Raw genomic sequence first — 18,013 nt, 5'->3', positions numbered from 1 at the left:
GTAGTAAAGTGAGCCCCTGAACTTTTTTGCCAAAATTTTTCTTGGTTCATCTTGGTCCTTTATGTTTTCATATACATTTTAGAATTAACCTTTCAATAAAACGGGGACTTCATTGAGTTTTTATTGGAATTACATTGATTTATTATACAAATTTGGGGGATATTTAGCAGTTTTAAGATATGGAGCATTCCCATTTGAAAATGTGGTACATGTTTCTCCTTAGATTGGCTTTAATTTTTACAACTTTTTATAATTGTCTCCAAAGCAGTCTTGCACATCTTTTGAAAGATTTATTCTTTAAGTGTTGCTACTTAAAATATTATCTCTCTTAATTCCACTTTTTACATTTGTTGCTAGTGTGTAGGAACACAATTGATTTTTTATGCGCTCATATCCAGCAATCTTGCCAGACTCATTGGTCAGTTTTAATTAGACTGTATGTTCCCTTGGATATTCTACAGACCATTACATAAATGTGAACAACGGCAACTCTGCTTCTTCCCTGGCAACTTATATATCTTTCCTTCGTTTACTCATTTATTTTTCTTTCAACTTACTGTACTCATAGTATCTCTAGTATATTATAAAATAGGTATAGTAATAATGGGTATTTTCAGTTCAGTTCAGTCACTTAGTCATGTCCGACTCTTTGCAACCCCATGAACTACAGCACACCAGGCCTCCCTGTCCATCATCAACTCCCAGAGTCCACCCAAACCCATGTCCATTGAGTCGGCGATGCCATCCAACCATCTCATCCTCGGTCATCCCCTTCTCCTCCTGCCCTCAACCTTTCCCAGCATCAGGATCTTTTCAAATGAGTCAGCTCTTTGCATGAGGCGGCCAAAGTATTGAGTTTCAGCTTCAACATCAGTCCCTCCAATGAACACCCAGGACTGATCTCCTTTAGGATGGACTGGTTGGATCTCCTTGCAGTCCAAGGGACTCTTCTTCAACACCACAGTCCCAAAGCATCAATTCTTCTGTACTCAGCTTTCTTTATAGTCCAACTCTCACATCCATACATGACCACTGGAAAAACCACAGCCTTGACTAGACGGACCTTTGTTGATAAAGTAATGTCTCTGCTTTTGAATATGCTATCTAGGTTGGTCATAACTTTCCTTCCAAGGAGTAAGCATCTTTAAATTTCATGGCTGCAGTCACCATCTGCAGTGATTTTGGAGCCCAGAAAAATAAAGTCAGCCACTGTTTTCACTGTTTCCCCATTTATTTGCCATGAAGTGATGGGACCAGATGCCATGATCTTAGTTTTCTGAATGTTGGGCTTTAAGCCAATTTTTTCACTCTCCTCTTTCACTTTCATCAAGAGGCTCTTTAGTTCCTCTTCACTTTCTGCCATAAGGGTGATGTCATCTTTTTTACCTTCCCTGATTTGTAATAAAATGCTTTCCACTGTTCATGGTTACATGTGATGTTATTGATGAGTTTTGGTAGATGATTTTGATTTTCAGATGACCATGTAGTTTTTCCTTTGTAAAATGTTAATGTGGAAAATTAGAGCAATTGATATTTATCAAAATGATGCACAAACATTGAAAGAGTCAAATTGCTCAATAACACACCATTTGTAAGTCTGCTAGCAAGGCATGAGAATTCCAGGTATTCTACATCTCCATCCATACTTAGTATTATTATCAATATATTTCATTTTAGTCATTTTAGTGGGTACGAAGTGGTATCTCATCATTTATAAACTTATGAGCTCTGTGGTTCCTGCTGGAAGTAAAACTAACAAAAGCAACTGGTGTAGGGTGAGCCACACCAAGATGTTTGTAAACTGGTAGATAAATCAACTTGCATAACAGTAGCTCAATCCAAAGTCAGCATCATAACACAGATTCCAAAACTACCGTGAAGGACTGTTCCGAGAGCTATGTGAATCCATTATCTGTAAACCGTATCATAATAATTTGGGAGTCAATTGTTTATAAACTAAATTAATAAAATTATAACTTAAGTGGGTTCTAGGCGGGGGTTTCCTTTGGTAGCTAAGAGTTTCCTGTGATAGCTAAGACACCAGCAGGGCTCTGAGAGCTAACCTATGCAACCTTGGGTAAACTCTAAAATCTGAGCCTCAGTCTTCATACCTGTGAAGTGGGACAGTAGTAGGATCCATTGAATAGGATCATTTTGAGAATGAAATAAAATAATTCATGTCAAGTTTATTCTAGTGCCTAGCTGGGAGCATATGCTTATTAAATGTTTAGTTGTGGCTACGTATCAAAAAGTTTAGATATCGGTTGCTTCACTAGTAGGGGAGAAGTAAAGCAGTCATGCAAGTCCCTAGCAGATACATAGTAAAAACTGAACAAAATGGAAAACAAAATTTTAAATGTCTAAAAGTATTCCAAAGTGGACCAAAATCAGAGGAAAGTTTAGGCTTGAGAAACTGCAAGTAGAAAGGCTAAAAACTGCACAGACTGTGCTTCTTGACCCAAGAAGCTGCCAAAAGTCATAGCCAAGGTCAAGGAAAAAACAATAAAGTTAAAGAAAGCTGTTACATAATGGATGGCCCTGGACCCTGTCTAAAGTAACAGTGTTATAAGTGGTGTCTAGTTGTATAGAAAAGGGGAGAGGAAAAGAATTATTTATCCAGAATCACCCAAAGACTCTATACATAGGAGACATTTATAAAGAAATTAGTGAAAGGATTGCATGGTTGGACAGTGACCATTCATTCATTCATGTGTTACTCCTCTCCTTGTCTGTTTAATCAACAAATTTTTACCAAGCATCTACAATTTCATTACTAAATGTTAGCACTATAAAGATGCTACTAAATGTTAGCACTATAAAGATAATGGAGGAATTTCTGGATTTCCACTATTTACTCTCTAAGACACAGGCTTGACCAAATTCAGAGATGACTTTAAGGCTCTGCCTCAAAATCTTGTACCCTGTCATAGCTTCCACCTGCGTCAAACCAACACCTGCAGCAGAGAGAACGCATTTACCTTGAATTTATATCCACGTGCATAGACCTGGCTTCCCTGGTAGCTCATCAGTAAAGAATCTGTCTGCCAGTGCAGAAGATGCAGATCAATCCCTGGGTTGGGAAGATCCCCGGAGAAGGAAATGGCAACTCACTCCAGTATTCTTGCCTGGAAAATTCCGTGAACAGAGGAGCCTGGTGCGCTCAGTCTATGGGGTCGCAAGAGTCGGACACAACTGAGCACGCCCGCACCTCTGCCTCCACAGGCCTAACAGAAAGGGGCTACATTCTAACAGAGAGGGGCTACGTCCATGATGACCAACCTGGCTGTATGTTAGATCCACCTAGGAGCTCTAAAAACTCTAAGGCCCCCACTGTTTCCAGATCAACCACATGCAAACCTTTGAGTGTAGGACCCTGACATCAGAACCTGTAAATCTTCCTAGATGATTCAGGGTGTAACCAGCATGGAGAATGAACACTAGACTGGCTTAGTTGCATCAGAACAAGTGAGAATGGCTGGATGGTTTTCCAGGGAGCAGGGAGGCGGGGACTGGTATTGCTACTGATAATGAAGAGGCTTCCCTGGTGACTTAGATGGTAAAGAATCTGCCTGCAATGCAGGAGACCTGGGCTTGATCCCTGGGGTCAGGAAGAGCCTCTGGAGAAGGGAGTGGCTACCCACTCCAGTATTCTTGACTGGAGAATTCCACGGGCAGAGGAGCCTGGTGAGCGGCAGTCCATGGGGTCACAAAGAGTCAGACATGACTGATTGACAGTGAGTCAGGGTAGGCTAGACGCAGGAGGAGGGCATTATGGTCCTCTCCGATGAGGGGAGTTTGTACCTGTCAGGAAGTGTTATGAGCTGAATCGTGTCCCCTCAAATTCATATGCTGAAGTCCTAACCCCCACACCTCAGAATGTGACTGTACTGGGAGACAATGTCCTTACAGAGGAGATAACAGGGAGGCGATATGCAATATGACCATTGGGCTTACAAGAAGAGGAGATTAGGACCCAGGCGCGCAGAGAGGGAAGAGCATCTGGACACACGGTGGGAAGGCGGCCACCTGTAAGCCGAGGAACGAGGGAAAACCAACCCTACCGCCACCTTGATCTCAGACTTCTAGGCTCTAAAACTGTGAAAGTAAATATCCATTGCGTAAGCCGCCCAGTTATGGCAGCCCTAGCAAACTAATACAGGAAGCACAGGCTCCATTTGATGATATGGCTGTCTTGTTATGGCTACTAAAACATAGTCATGGGAACTTTTCTGGTGGGGCAGTGGTTAAGACTCCACCTGCCAATGCAGGGGACGTGGGTTCAATCCCTAGTGCAGGAAGATTCCACCTGCTGCAGGGCAAATATGCCTGTGTGCCACAACCACCGGAGCGCACATGCTCCAGAGCACATGCTCCACAACGAGAGAGGCCACCGCAATAAAGCCCACGCACTGCAGCCAGAGAGTAGCCCCTGCTCTCCACAACTAGAGAAAGGCTGCATGCAGCAACAAGACCAGGTGCAGAGAAAAATAAAAATTAATGTTTAAAAATATAGTCATAGTAAAAACAAAAAATCTAATAGTGGAAAATGGCATGGAATAAAAATTTTAATTTCTCTTTTCTTCTCTGAACTCTCTGTAATAATTCCCTGAGGTTAGTACGGTTAACAGTTTTATACTAAATAATATCATGTGAAAGCATCCAGATGTATTTCTTGACTACACAGTGAGCACTGATACCTTCTACGTGGAAGACCTTGTGCAGCTGCCATACAGAGGAAGACACTATGCTATTCTGAACCCCAGTGCTGGCCACGTGATGGTGCCTGGCTTCCCTCTCTTGGGGTCAGGGCCCCCCAGCAGGAAGGAGGAGCATACTGGGACACCCACACTGGGGCCAGATGGGAATGAACACAGTTGTTATTTGGAGGAAGCCAAAGCAATCACCATCAAAGGGCAAGAACCAACAGGAATTAAAATTTGTGCTTAGTCATGGAAGAAAGACACTTAGCCAGCCACTGATCCAGGATGAGGACCAAGCCATGGATGAGGTCAACGTGGGAAGTGAGGAGGTGCAAGGGTCCCCAGCAGGAGCTGCAGGAGAGTGGGTTCTGCAGCTCTAGGCTGTGAACAGGGTGGGGTTCAGGGTGTGACAGAGTGGCCCTGGCAAGCCAACAGGCTTCGGGTCTTGGGGCGTCTCTCAGGTGACAAATACACACACGTGGAGAGTCTAGCCGACATCATCCTGAACAATTATAGCCACGGGAGGTCACACCCAGATCCCATGGAACACAGAGAAGGAGTTAGGGAAGGAAGTCAGGAAGGTGATGTGGAGGCGTGAGGCTGAACTCGGTCTTAAAGAAGAGACACTGACCAGATGAAGGCGTGGAAGGACATATAGGAAGGGGAAGCATAATCAAAGCCAGGGTGGCCTGAGGGAAGAGGGTATGTCTGGAGGACAGAGAATATACGGTGCAGTAGATGTGTGTTGTTATGGGTGTAGAGGGTCTGGAAAGGTACCTAGAGCCAGGCTGGACAGCACCCATCAGATGCAAGTGTGGGCCGTGTCCTGAGGAACTGTGATCGGAGGAGAGAGGTGCCGAACCTGGGCTGCAGACGCTGACCTACCTGATCCTCTAGGGGCAGTGAGGCGACAGGCTTGCATCTGGGGAGAGCACGCCAGCAGTGGGCAAACACATTTTATCCTCAGCCTCCCTCTCAGCTTCTCCACAGTTGCAGGAGCTTTCCTGAGCTCTCTGCTCTCTTCCGCTTCTACAGCTTTTTCCCCCGAGTAGGTGACAAGGTGGACCTGCCCTACTGTTCCAGGCCCTGGAAGAATGCCCAGCACAGACTGCCCACTGTGGGTCACCATGATGCCTGAAAGACGGAATAGCTGCAGCCCGGCTATAGCCGTGAGCCCCTCTGAGTGTATACGGAAGGAAGCACATGGGCAGAAGTATCCCCCTACCCCACCTTAACAATTCCAGTTACACACTGAGCACTGAAGAGTCTGACAGGACGAAAACACATGTGGGCAGGTCTCCGGGGTGTTCTTTAGGCTGCAAGCAAGGCCCTTCTCTCTCTCCAGGATTCTGTGAAAGCCGTTTCACTTAACTTTCCCAGCATGTAAGACACACCCTCTCCAGGGTTATCTCTGGTCAAGGATCAAACAGTTGCTACCCACTGTCTCTGCGGAATGAAATGCTTCTATTGAATCAAGACTGACACAGCGGCACAAAACAGATAGGAGTGAGACTGGGCCATGGGAGGCCCAGTTATCTGGAACATTGTTGCTTATCCAAGAGAGACACATTTATCTGAGTACTGTGACCGTGTACTTTGAGATAAAATTTCCTAGGGAGCCCTTCATATCAGCAGCAACTCTCCATCTCTGAACTTAAGAAAAAAAAAAAGAAGTATGTATTTCTTTGCCTTATTTGGCTAAGAGGAAGTGTATAGTGTAGAGGGAGGGGAGGGTTTGAAAGCGCTTCTCCAGCTCATGGCCTGGTCCCCAACCTGAGCACTGGAAAAGGAGCCATGAGATGTATCGGTGGGAACCACCTCTTGAGGGCCCTGAAAGGCCACCTCCCTGTCCCCTCCTCCCAAAAGGGACATCCCCGTGTGTTTAGCACACAGCACAGTAAGTATGATAGTTAGTTCTATGTGCCAACTTGGCTAGGCCACAGTACCCAGATATTTGGTCAAATAAAATACTAGTCTAGATGTCACTATTGAAGCTGTTTTTTTAGATTAGATTAATGATTACCTTTTGAACTGTGGTGTTGAAGACTCTTGGGAGTCCCTTGGAATGCAAGGAGATCCAACTAGTCCATTCTGAAGGAGATCAGCCCTGGGATTTCTTTGGAAGGAATGATGCTAAAGCTGAAACTCCAATATTTTGGCCACCTCATGTGAAGAGTTGACTCACTGGAAAAGACTCTGATGCTGGGAAGGATTGGGGGCAGGAGGAGAAGGGGACGACAGAGGATGAGATGGCTGGATGGCATCACTGACTCGATGGACATGAGTCTGAGTGAACTCCAGGAGATGGTGATGGACAGGGAGGCCTGGTGTGCTGCGATTCATGGGGTCACAGACAGTCAGACACGACTGAGCGACTGAACTGAACTGAATGATTACCATTTAAATCAGTAGAATCTGAGAAAGCAGATTACTCTCCTGAATGTAGGCAGGCCTCATCCAATCAGTTGAAGGCCATAAGAGAAAATGACTGAGCTTCCCCAGTGGCAAAGGAATTCCGACTGGAGTTGTGACATCAGCTCTTTCCTGGGCCTCTAGCCCACCAGCCTGCCCTGCAGATTTTGGACTCCACAACTTTGTGTGCTAACTCCAGAATTTCTGAAACAGGTATATGAAAAATGTAATACACCTTTAGGTATGCATGTATGGGTATTAATGTGTGTGTATATGTATGCATAGTGCATATACATGCTTGTATTTCCCAGTTCTCCCTAATGAAAGTATCAAAAAGGGAATACACTCCAGCAGCAACAATGAGCACACTTAGGGCCTGGATAGTGGTGTTTCATACTCCTCACAAAAACTGACTAGGACTACTCAGAAAAATGGCTCATTTGAAGATCAGGGCAGGGTCAGTACAAGATGAGCCTGGAACATGTTAAGCCAGAAAGAAAGAAAGGAAGTGGGCACAAAAGATAATGGAGCATGTTACAAGGACTTGGGAAGCAGTTCAAAGTCTTCGCAATGGTACAAGTGGAGCACCAGCACATTAAGTACAATAATAAACTCTTGGAAAATGGGATTGAAAATTTAATCCATATCACTGATTTTAAAAGACATATACATAAATAGAGGAGAAGGTTACTCCGCTTACAGTTGAATGCTGAGGGCCAAAAAGGCAATGTGCAGGGACAGCTGGAGAGGGAGCATTATCATTGTACAGCCACGGAGTGGAGAGTAGGTCAGCAAGAAGCATCTGTGGATTTTCAATCCAGGGGGAGGTTTTGATGAGGAGCAGGACACCTGTGTGTGTTAAAGTGTCTCCTCATGAACTGCTTATGAATTCAAGGGAGAAAATAAAACCTAATAATTATGTAGCAGAGATCAGAATTACCTCCATCAGTGAATAGTGTGTGTCTCCTAACACATTAGCCCATGAAGGACACAACTTCACCAGTGCAGCATTACGGCCAGCAATGCATAACCCCAGTAAAATCACCAAGAAGCATCAGGCAAACACAACATGATGACTGCTCTATTTTTAAAAAGAACGGTGCATGGATGGGAGGAGGGACTCTGTTTCTCAAATGTCAATGTCATAAAAGATGACAAAAGGCTATGATAGTGTTTCAGACTAAAGGAGACCAAAAGATCATGACAACTAAATGCAGTACCCAACCCTGCACTGAATCCTGTGGAGGAGAATGAAGTGCTGGAAAGAACATTATTAGATTGACTGACAAAATCAGGATACAGCTGCCAGATTAGATGAAAGATTACATCAATGTAAGTTTATAAAGTTGATACTGTACCATGGTTATGTAAGAAAATATTCTATTCTTAGGTAATACACACTGATCTATTTAAAGGGAAACACCATATGTAATTTACCTTCAACTGGCTCAGAAAAAAGAATTCTATATTTACACATATATGTATGTGTCTGTACATATACAGAGATGGATGAATGGGTGGGTGTATGGATGGATGGATGGGTGACTGGGTGGGTGGATGTGTGTACAGATGGATGGATGGGTGGATGAATGGATAAAAGAGGCAAGGAGGGAGAGAGAAAGAACAAAGTTCCTGGGGGAAAGAGAACTCTATGGGGAAGAGAGACATTTGTTCCCTGTGTCTGTAGCAGCGTGTGTTCTCAGGCCATGCCCACAGTAAGGCTGGATGAACTAATCCTTTGACCTGAAGAAATAACCAAAAATACATGAGGTGAACTTGGGGCACTGGTTAGAATCAGATCATTTAGACCAAGTGAGCACATCTAAGGCACTAGCCCCCTCTCAGTGAACATGTACTATGGTGTGTTATAGACAACCCTAGCTTAATCACTGTACCAGTCAGCTTTCTAGCAGGAACAGATGGTACACTGAAACTAGATCCCTGAGGACAATGTAATAAAGGATATTTACAGAAGTGAAGGGCAGAGTCAGAGAAACCAGTGAGGGAAGGTGCAGCTCCCCATGAAAAGCAGCAGTGGGGAGCCGGTGCTATCAGAAAGCAAAACAGAAGGGAGGAAGCAGGTACATAGAGAAGAGCCATGTCGAGACCTGGTCTGGCTGTCTCAGAGGAGCGGTATGCTCTGGAAAAGTGATGCACCCGACTCTGCAGCCAACCCTTCGCAATCCAGAAGGGAGGGATCATAGAGACAGACACCTCGATTGCACTTTCCTTACAACCTCTGGTCTCCCGCCAGGGTCTCCAATTGGCTGAATCCTCCTGGTAGCCGGTGGGCAAGGGAGCCTACTGATGCGGTCTACAGAGGTCAGTTTCCCAGGGGAAAGAATGGGGTAGAGGAGGGAGGAGAGCAAATCTACCAGGGGAGATGGATTTAGCAATGATCTGGGGCTACGATGAATGTTTACCTTTGCAGGAGCACAGAAAGCTGACATTCAACATCACCAAACAAAAGAGTTCTGATTGTATGTAGAAGATTCTTGGAACTAGAATGGTCAAAGAGTTCGAAACAAAAGTTTAAAAAAAGAAGTGCTGTTTTCCTGAATACTGGAAATAAGCCTTTTAAAATCCGTATTTTTCCTAAAGCAATTTTCCAAATTGTCAACCACAGCCAGTAGGAAGTAAACATAGGAGAATTCATTAACAAGAGAGCAGCAAAATTGAACCTGGATGGAGAAATTCTCCCATTCGTTTTCCCTGGAAGTAGAATACCTGTCAGATTTGACAAAAAGGTGGTAAGTTTCTGCAGTGCTCCACCGAAGTGTGACCCCAGGTCTGGGGTGTATTCAGTGGGCTCTCTGCAGAGGTCAGGGCACAAGGCAGGATGTAGACTACACAGCTTATTCACAGAGGAAATGCAGGGGGCAAGATAAAGCTATTGACTCAAAGATGAATCACACAATGAGAAGTTCGGAGGTCTGGTGCCGGGGGCCAGCTTGAGGAATTCCGCCCATGGCAAAGGTCATGAGGAAGGAGGCTTGGCATATGCAAAGGCGTGATCAAACCTCAGGAAACCCCCTGTTCCCGAGCATCTACCCCAAAACCAGAGTCTGTTTTATGCTCTCACCTACACCTCTGACTTTATGGGGGGGCTCTCCCCCGTAACCTTTTCTCTCGGAGAAGGAGTAAACGTGCAGCTCCAAGACAATAAAAATTCTTGGGCGTGACAAGTGTTTCAGCTTACGGACTCCTCTGAAGGTTATCTAGCCCACCTGTATAGGTTTGTCCGGCCACATGTGATTGTTTACAGCCTCCCAACCTGAGAGGCATGAGATGTTTTAGACTTACTAAAGGCAAATTCTTTGGGGGAGTTAGAAATTATTAGTATAATGGGTTGGTTAGGAATTATATTGGTGAAGGGTTTTTCATTTGTTGTGTCAATAATTGCTGCTAATTCCCTGCTCTGGGTGGGACAAGGATGTCTCAGGTCAAACCTCTCTGCTGACAGACTAGCTTGTATAACAGGATTATCCATACTCCTGCCACATGATTGTTTACTACCTCTCAACCATAAACAGCACAGAATTTTGGAGTATTTTGAGAGTCTTAATTAGCATAGGGCTTTTTCTTCTTGTTGGGTCAATGATTGCCACCAGGCCTCCATATCTTTAGGCACCTGGGAATATATTAATCAATGTATTTGGAATATAGAAAAGGAAATATAGTAGTTTTTGATGTTAGCAATACTAGACTTTTTGAGTTAATGCATTTTCTCTTTTGTAATAGATCACTGTACTTTGTTATAAATCACTGTGTCCTTGCTATGTAAGAATGTAACTTTATCATATCTTAAGACTAAACAGATCTTAAGAGGAGCATTGGTGAAAGGATTTTCATTTGTTAGGCTGATGTTTGCTGCTAAATCTCCATGTTCCCTACCCTTATAATGAATATAACTAGCATATAGGAAGAAATAAGTATTAACCTTTAAGACTAATCATGTTAACCTTGGGTTAAATAAATTCCTTTCTTGATTGTAACTCACTACACCCTCACCCCATAGGAATGTAACTTTATTTGGAGGGTGGTGCCTGGTTTAAGAAAAAACACCCTTGGAAGAAATAAGTTTTTTGGTTATCAGAAAGAAAGGATCATAAAATGTCAGCAGGTCTCACTCATGGCCAGAAGATGATGTACCTTTTTTTTATACATTTATGCGAAGCACCTGATTTTGATAAAGGTCAGGACTGCTGACCCCCGCGTGACTCTGTATTCATCCCTATGTGTAACAAAAGGTATATAAGCAAACCCCAAAATAAAGAAATCGGATCAGTTTCCAGAAAGACTGATTCCCCCATGTCACTTCTTTCTTGCTCCCTTTTTTCTGGCTGAATTCCCATCTGGAGCATGGATGCTATTCCACGTAATCCAAGTTATTCAGCCTCTTTTTCTCCACTAATCTTCCTACTACACTATCCATTTCTAGTCTCTCTATATCTGTGATTAAATATGTATTTTTCCAAAGACGCTGACTCCGTCCCCACCTTCGAATCACCCTGGATCCACCGGGGCTGGACCCCGGTAGTCTGGGGGAAGAACAGGGGCGTGGTGTATGACAATGCGTGGCCAGTGTTTCAGGACCCAGGCTGTGAGAGGCCAGTGCTGAGTGTCATTCGCTGTTTGTTTTGGAGGCAGGATTCACTATGGAGAAGAGGACAGACCTCACAACTAAGATCAAGACTGACCCTTCCCAGCCCATCACGTCCTCTGTCGTGAGACACAAGCCCATCCATGATTTCCTGACACGAAACTATACTAAGTCCTGCCTTTTCTGCCCCACCTCCCACCACTCCCTAACCACACTCCAGTCACGACGCTTTCTCTGAACACACACTGCAGTTTAACATCACTGTGTCTTTGAGAACTGCAATAGACTTCAAGTTAAGCTGCTGTAACAAAGAAAGAATAAAATAGATAGCCTTAAATTAAAATTTTTCTCCTGAAGCAGTCCAGGGGCAAGTGGCACAGAGCTGGTAGGGCAGTGCTGCTCCCATTCTGGGATCCAAGTTCCTCACATCCTGTAAGATCCTGTTACTTCCCCATCTCCTGGGGTATTACCATCATCCACGGAGGTGAAGTGGGCTTGCCTTCATGTCTAGCAAAGAGAGAGCATGGGGGAGTCGCTTTGTCTCTGAAGAGATGGCTCAGAAGTGGCTCACGTAACTTTTATTCACGTGCTATTGGCCTGAACCTAGTTGTATGGTCGTTTCTGGCTGCACAGGAGTCTGGGAAGTACAGCCTCTACTGGTGGCCCTGTGATCTACACAAGCACATGGTGTTCTTTCATGGAAGGGGGAACTAACAGCAGCATGGTGCCAGAACCTAAGCAACAGGCCAAAGAGGCCCCACTGGCCTGCAATGGGGTACAGCTGGAGCACTAAATTATTAAGTGCAATAATACACTATTTTAAGATGAGAATGCACATTAATCCTTTTCTATCCACCTCAATGATTTGAAAAGGTACGTAAACAAATAGGGGAGAACGCAAGGTTCTTGTTTATGATAACCGTCTGCCCAGAATGGACTTTGCTCACCTTGATCACATCCCTGAATTTCCCTTTCTGCCCTTTTGTGACTTAGTTAAAAATAAACTTCCCCTATTCTCTAACCCCGACATTTTTTTAAACTCCTCTTTGTTATAATTATCTGTGTATAGCTTAGACTGGGAGCTGAAGAAGTTAGCAGCAAATTACCAAGATCGCTCCCATAGGAGAACAATCTTCATAAAGTTTATAAAACTCAGTTGTTGCAGTCTTCACTTGGTCACCCTTCAGAACCATATTGCTGTTGAAGAAAAATTGTTTCCAACCCTGATCATACTTTTTCATATCCTTTCAGAGTCAAAGATCTCCTGTGACCAGAAATGGTCTCTCCGGCCACTGACTCTACTATTCCTCTTAGTTGCTGTCCCTGGTAGCGAGTTTTTGTCCCACTCTCCATGGTTCTACAACAGGACCCGTTCAACTTTAGAGACCAGACATCACTGTAATCACAAATGCTCTCATCTGTATCACAATAAAACGTATGTTCTGACCAGAATCTAACAGCTCATTTGTGAAATGTGTGGTGCAGAGAGTTCAGGTCCTTTGATGAAAGATCATTGAAGTAAGCCCTGACTGTTAGCTGAATGAACAATTCATTCATTGAACAAATAAACAAATAAATAATAAAGTTGGTCAATATTTAATCCAAAAGCTAGTTATGAAAATCTCTAATTTGAAAAGATGAAAGCACCCCAATATTCATGGTGGCATTATTTACAGTATGGAAGAGCCTAAGTGTCCATTAGCAGAGGAATAGATGAAACAAGATGCGGTACATGTATACAATGGAGTACTGCTGCTGCTGCTGCTGCTGCTGCTGCTGAGTCACGGCAGTCGTGTCCGACTCTGCAACCCCAGAGACGGCAGCCCACCAGGCTCCCCCGTCCCTGGGATTCTCCAGGCAAGAACACCATTTCCTTCTCCAATGCATGAAAGTGAAAAGTGAAAGGGAAGTCACTCAGTCGTGTCCGACTCTTAGCGACCCCATGGACTGCAGCCCACCAGGCTCCTCCGTCCATGGGATTTTCCAGGCAAGAGTACTGGAGTGGGGTGCCAGTGCCTTCTCCAAATGGAATATTACTCAGCCATAAAAAAGAATGAAATAATGCCATTTGCCGTAACATGGGTGGACCTGGAGATTATCATAATATATGAAGTAAGTCAGACAGAGAAAGACAAATCAAATATCATATGCTATCACTTACATGTGGAATCAAACAAAATCATACAAATGAACTTATTTACAAAACAGAAACAGACTCACAGACATAGAAAACAAATTTATGGCTACCAAAAGGGAAAAGTTGAGGAGGGGGGCAGATAAGCTAGGAATTTGGGATTAACAGGTACACACAGCTATTTATAAAATAGACAAACAACAAGGGCCTACTTTATAGCACAATGGAACTATATTCAATATCTCATAATAATCTATAATGGAAAAGAATCTGAAAAGAATGTATATATATTCTTTTGCTGTACACTTGAAACTAACACAACATTATAAATCAATTTATACTTCAATTTTTTAAAAAATCTAGTTACAAACAGTCTGGTTCTTTCAGTTGTTTTATCATCAAATGCCATTTGCAGGTTACCTGTCTGCTCACAAGATTTCCATTGATCAAAGCACACTGTCATACTGCCTAAATCTAATCTTGATGAAGGGGTAGTACTGGGTTTCATGCTTTTTAGAAATCTTGGAAATTAAAAGGAATAAATCCTGTTGGACTGCTGGTGTGGAGGGTAGTCTTGAGGAATCCACTTTTTCAGGTTCTCAGGATAGTCCTGCTGTGGTTCTCCCCTAATGCTTCTGAAGTGGTCTTTATTTAAGATTGAGGACTGACAGTGAACACAAAGGTCTCCTGTCACTTTGGAACCCACCCAGGGCTCCTACATGTGGTGGGAGGCCCTGAGTGCCAACAGGAACACAGGCTGGCAGCTCTCCCCAAAACAGGCTTGCTTGGGCCTGAAGGTTTAGGAGGACAAGATAAATAAGAGTAATGACGTGACATCAAGGATGTCTATTTGAAGACAAAACAACCCGCCAGCCACACCTTGAGATCAATAGACAGTCAGCCCTGTCTACATTAATATCCACATGACTCCATAAAGATCCTTGGTTCCAGTAATGATGTCACTCAGGCACTGTCAGAGCCCAGATCATCCTAGATCCTGCCATGTTCAGATTCACACACTTCCCAAACACTGGAATACAGGCTTCCATTTTTATAAGCAGAGTCTAAACAAAAATTTCACTTTTACTCTAGCCCCTGAGTTTCCTGTGTTCATCCCGTTAGTGAAACCTGTTTCTTCCTAAAACAAAATAGGGTCTGAAACCTGCCAACCTTCTAAATCCCTAATCTAGAGAAATGCCAAGCTACTTGGTGCAGTCACATTGTCAAATCAGATGTTTGGTGTGTTTTCTCCTAAGAATGCTATGAAATATCCTAACACATGAGTGTAAGTTTTTAAAGACAGCCCTAAAAACTAATCATAACCTATGAATAACTGCAAAAGTATCAACTGAATTATAATTTATGTCACACTTTTAATAGGGGGAGAAAATACCTTTGCGGATTGATCCTGGGGGGATTTTCACATAAATAGAGACTCAGTATAGTTTAAAGTGAAAGAAAAGGTGGGGGAGAATGGATATATGCATATGTATGGCTGAGTCCCTTCCCTGTTCACCTGAAACTATCACAACATTGTTAATTGGCCATACCCCAATACAAAATAAGGGCTTCCCTGATAGCTCAGTTTTTAAAGAATCTGCCTGCAATGCAGGAGATCCCAGTTCGATTTCTGAGTCTGGAAGATCCCTTGGAGAAAGGATAAGCTACCCACTCTGTTAGGGGAAGCACACTGATTGAAACCGCCCACCCTGGCCAGGCACCATAGTAACCGTTTGCATGAGTTGTTTTATCACAGGAGATCTTGATAAGGAATAGGGAACTAATAAGCCACCACCAACCGGAGGAGTCCGGGAAAGGTCGAAAGGAGACACTGCATGTCCGTCAACTTCCCAGAATCCCTCTCGCTAGCATCCACCTTGGCTGAGCGATGCGTGTGCCACCAGGAAAGATTCTGAATTAGAATGATTGGCCAAAAACCACCCGGAATCTAATCCCATCACCATAAAACCCGACATTGCGAGCCACTCGGCAGAGCAGTTCTCCTGGGTTCCCTTACCCTACTGCTCTCCACCCGGGTGCCCTTTCCCAATAAAATCTCTTGCTTTGTCAGCACATGTGTCTCCGCGGACAATTAATTTTTGAGTGCTAGACAAAAGCCCAGTTTCGGGCCCTGGAATGGGTCTGCCCTCCTGCAACAACTCTAGTATTCTTGGGCTTCCCTAGTGGCTCAGCTGGTAAAGAATCCACCTGCAATGTGGGAGACCTGGGTTCGATCCCTGGATTCAGAAGATCCCTACAAAAGGGAAAGGCTACTCACTCCAGTATTCTGGCCTGGAGAATTCCATGGACTATATGTAGTCCATGGGATTGCAAAGAGTTAGACATGACTGAACAACATTCACTACAAAATTTAAAAATTTTTTAAATAATAAAGTGAAAGAAAAGGTTGTTGAAAGGAAGCCCCAACACTCTCGTATCAGCAGACCTCAAAGATAGCGCAGCTTCACTTCCAAACCAACACCATAAACTGACTATCACAATAAAGTGAGTCACACAATTTTTTTGGTTTCCCAGTGCATATAAAAGTCGTGTTTACACTATATTGCAGTCTATTAAGTTTGCAATAGCATACATCTAAAAAAAGTATATTCTTTAATTTAAAAATGTTATTGCTAAAAAAAAAATGCCAATCATTTGGACATTTAGTGAGTAGTAGTAGTAACAAAGATCACTGGTCACAGATCACCTTAATAAATATAATAATAATGAAAAAGTTTGAAACATTGCCAAAATGTGACACAGAGACACAAAGTGAGCAAATGCTATAGGAAAAATGGCACCAATACACTTAGTCGGTGCAGGGTGCCACAAACCTTCAATTTGTAAAAAACTAAAACAAAAAACCACAGTATCTGTGAAGCATGATAAAACAAAGCATAATAAAACAAGGTCTACCTGTAATGAGATTTCCAAACAGATAAAATATTATGTGCTATTACAGGATATTATAGCTGATGTCTGACTTATGGCCCAAATGGGATTCAAACACATCTGAGCATAACTGTTGAGTAGTAGGCAGCCCTTGGTGCTAATAATTTACATAAGAAGAGCTGTTTATGGCTGAAGCAGTAAACACTGGCTGAGGCACTTGTGCCTAGGGGTGCATGATGTTTGTGCCCCAAATAGCTGGTGAGATATGAGAAATGCAGAATGTTACTTTAGTATTTACTGAAATGGACATACTACAAGGAGAAAGCAAAGTGGATATGAAACATTCTGGGCTGGGAGCTGCAAACCTGAGTTCTAACCTATCTTGGCCTCAGTGTCACTACTCCAAGACTCCTTTCCCTCACATGCTATGTATTTGGTTTGGGCTAGATGATGTCTGTGGACTTTCCAGTTACAGACTGGAACTAGAGTGCTCGGACTCTAAGGAGAACCATGACCAAAAATAATATAAAATAGCATGGTAGTCAGTGAAAGAATAGCAGTCAGAAAGGCATGGAGAAGAAGTGGCCAGTCTGTTTCCTTATCAAATGGAAGAAGGATTTGAAATCCATTTCCTCGGACACAGACAGAGGGCGGCAACAGCAGAGTCATGGATTTCTGTGGTGTCTACAGATCCCGACAAATTCTTGTTCTCATGGAAATAAGGGAAAAAGGTTGCTTCCTAGCAGACTGGTAGGAAGTCTCTTCTGAAACTTTCTTTCTATTTCTGTTGTACTGAACCCTGCTTTGGTAGCATGAAAATGGAAAGACAAGTAGCACCTGAAAGAAAAAGAAATTGTCCCCTCCTACTCTTCCAGTACATTCTATTCAAAAGATGGGCAATGGGGAAAGATGAAAGCAAATAAAATGATACTGAAAATTTTGAACATTTTTCTTCATACTCCATGTGAGTTCATGAACCTATTATAATTGGCTACTAAATCCTTAACATTTTTATCTCCCTTCAGTCTCTGCTGCTGCCGCTAAGTCGCTTCAGTCGTGTCCAACTCTGTGCGACCCCAGAGACGGCAGCCCACCAGGCTCCCCCGTCCCTGGGATTCTCCAGGCAAGAACACTGGACTGGGTTGCCGTTTCCTTCTCCAATGCAGGAAAGTGAAAAGTGAAAGTGAAGTCGCTCAGTCGTGCCCGACTCCTAGCGACCCCATGGACTGCAGCCTCCCAGGCTCCTCCGTCCATGGGATTTTCCGGGCAACA

This window comes from Capricornis sumatraensis, chromosome 7 (assembly GCF_032405125.1).
Source record: "Capricornis sumatraensis isolate serow.1 chromosome 7, serow.2, whole genome shotgun sequence".
NCBI lineage: Eukaryota > Metazoa > Chordata > Mammalia > Artiodactyla > Bovidae > Capricornis > Capricornis sumatraensis.
Note: the sequence above shows the minus strand (reverse complement) of the source record.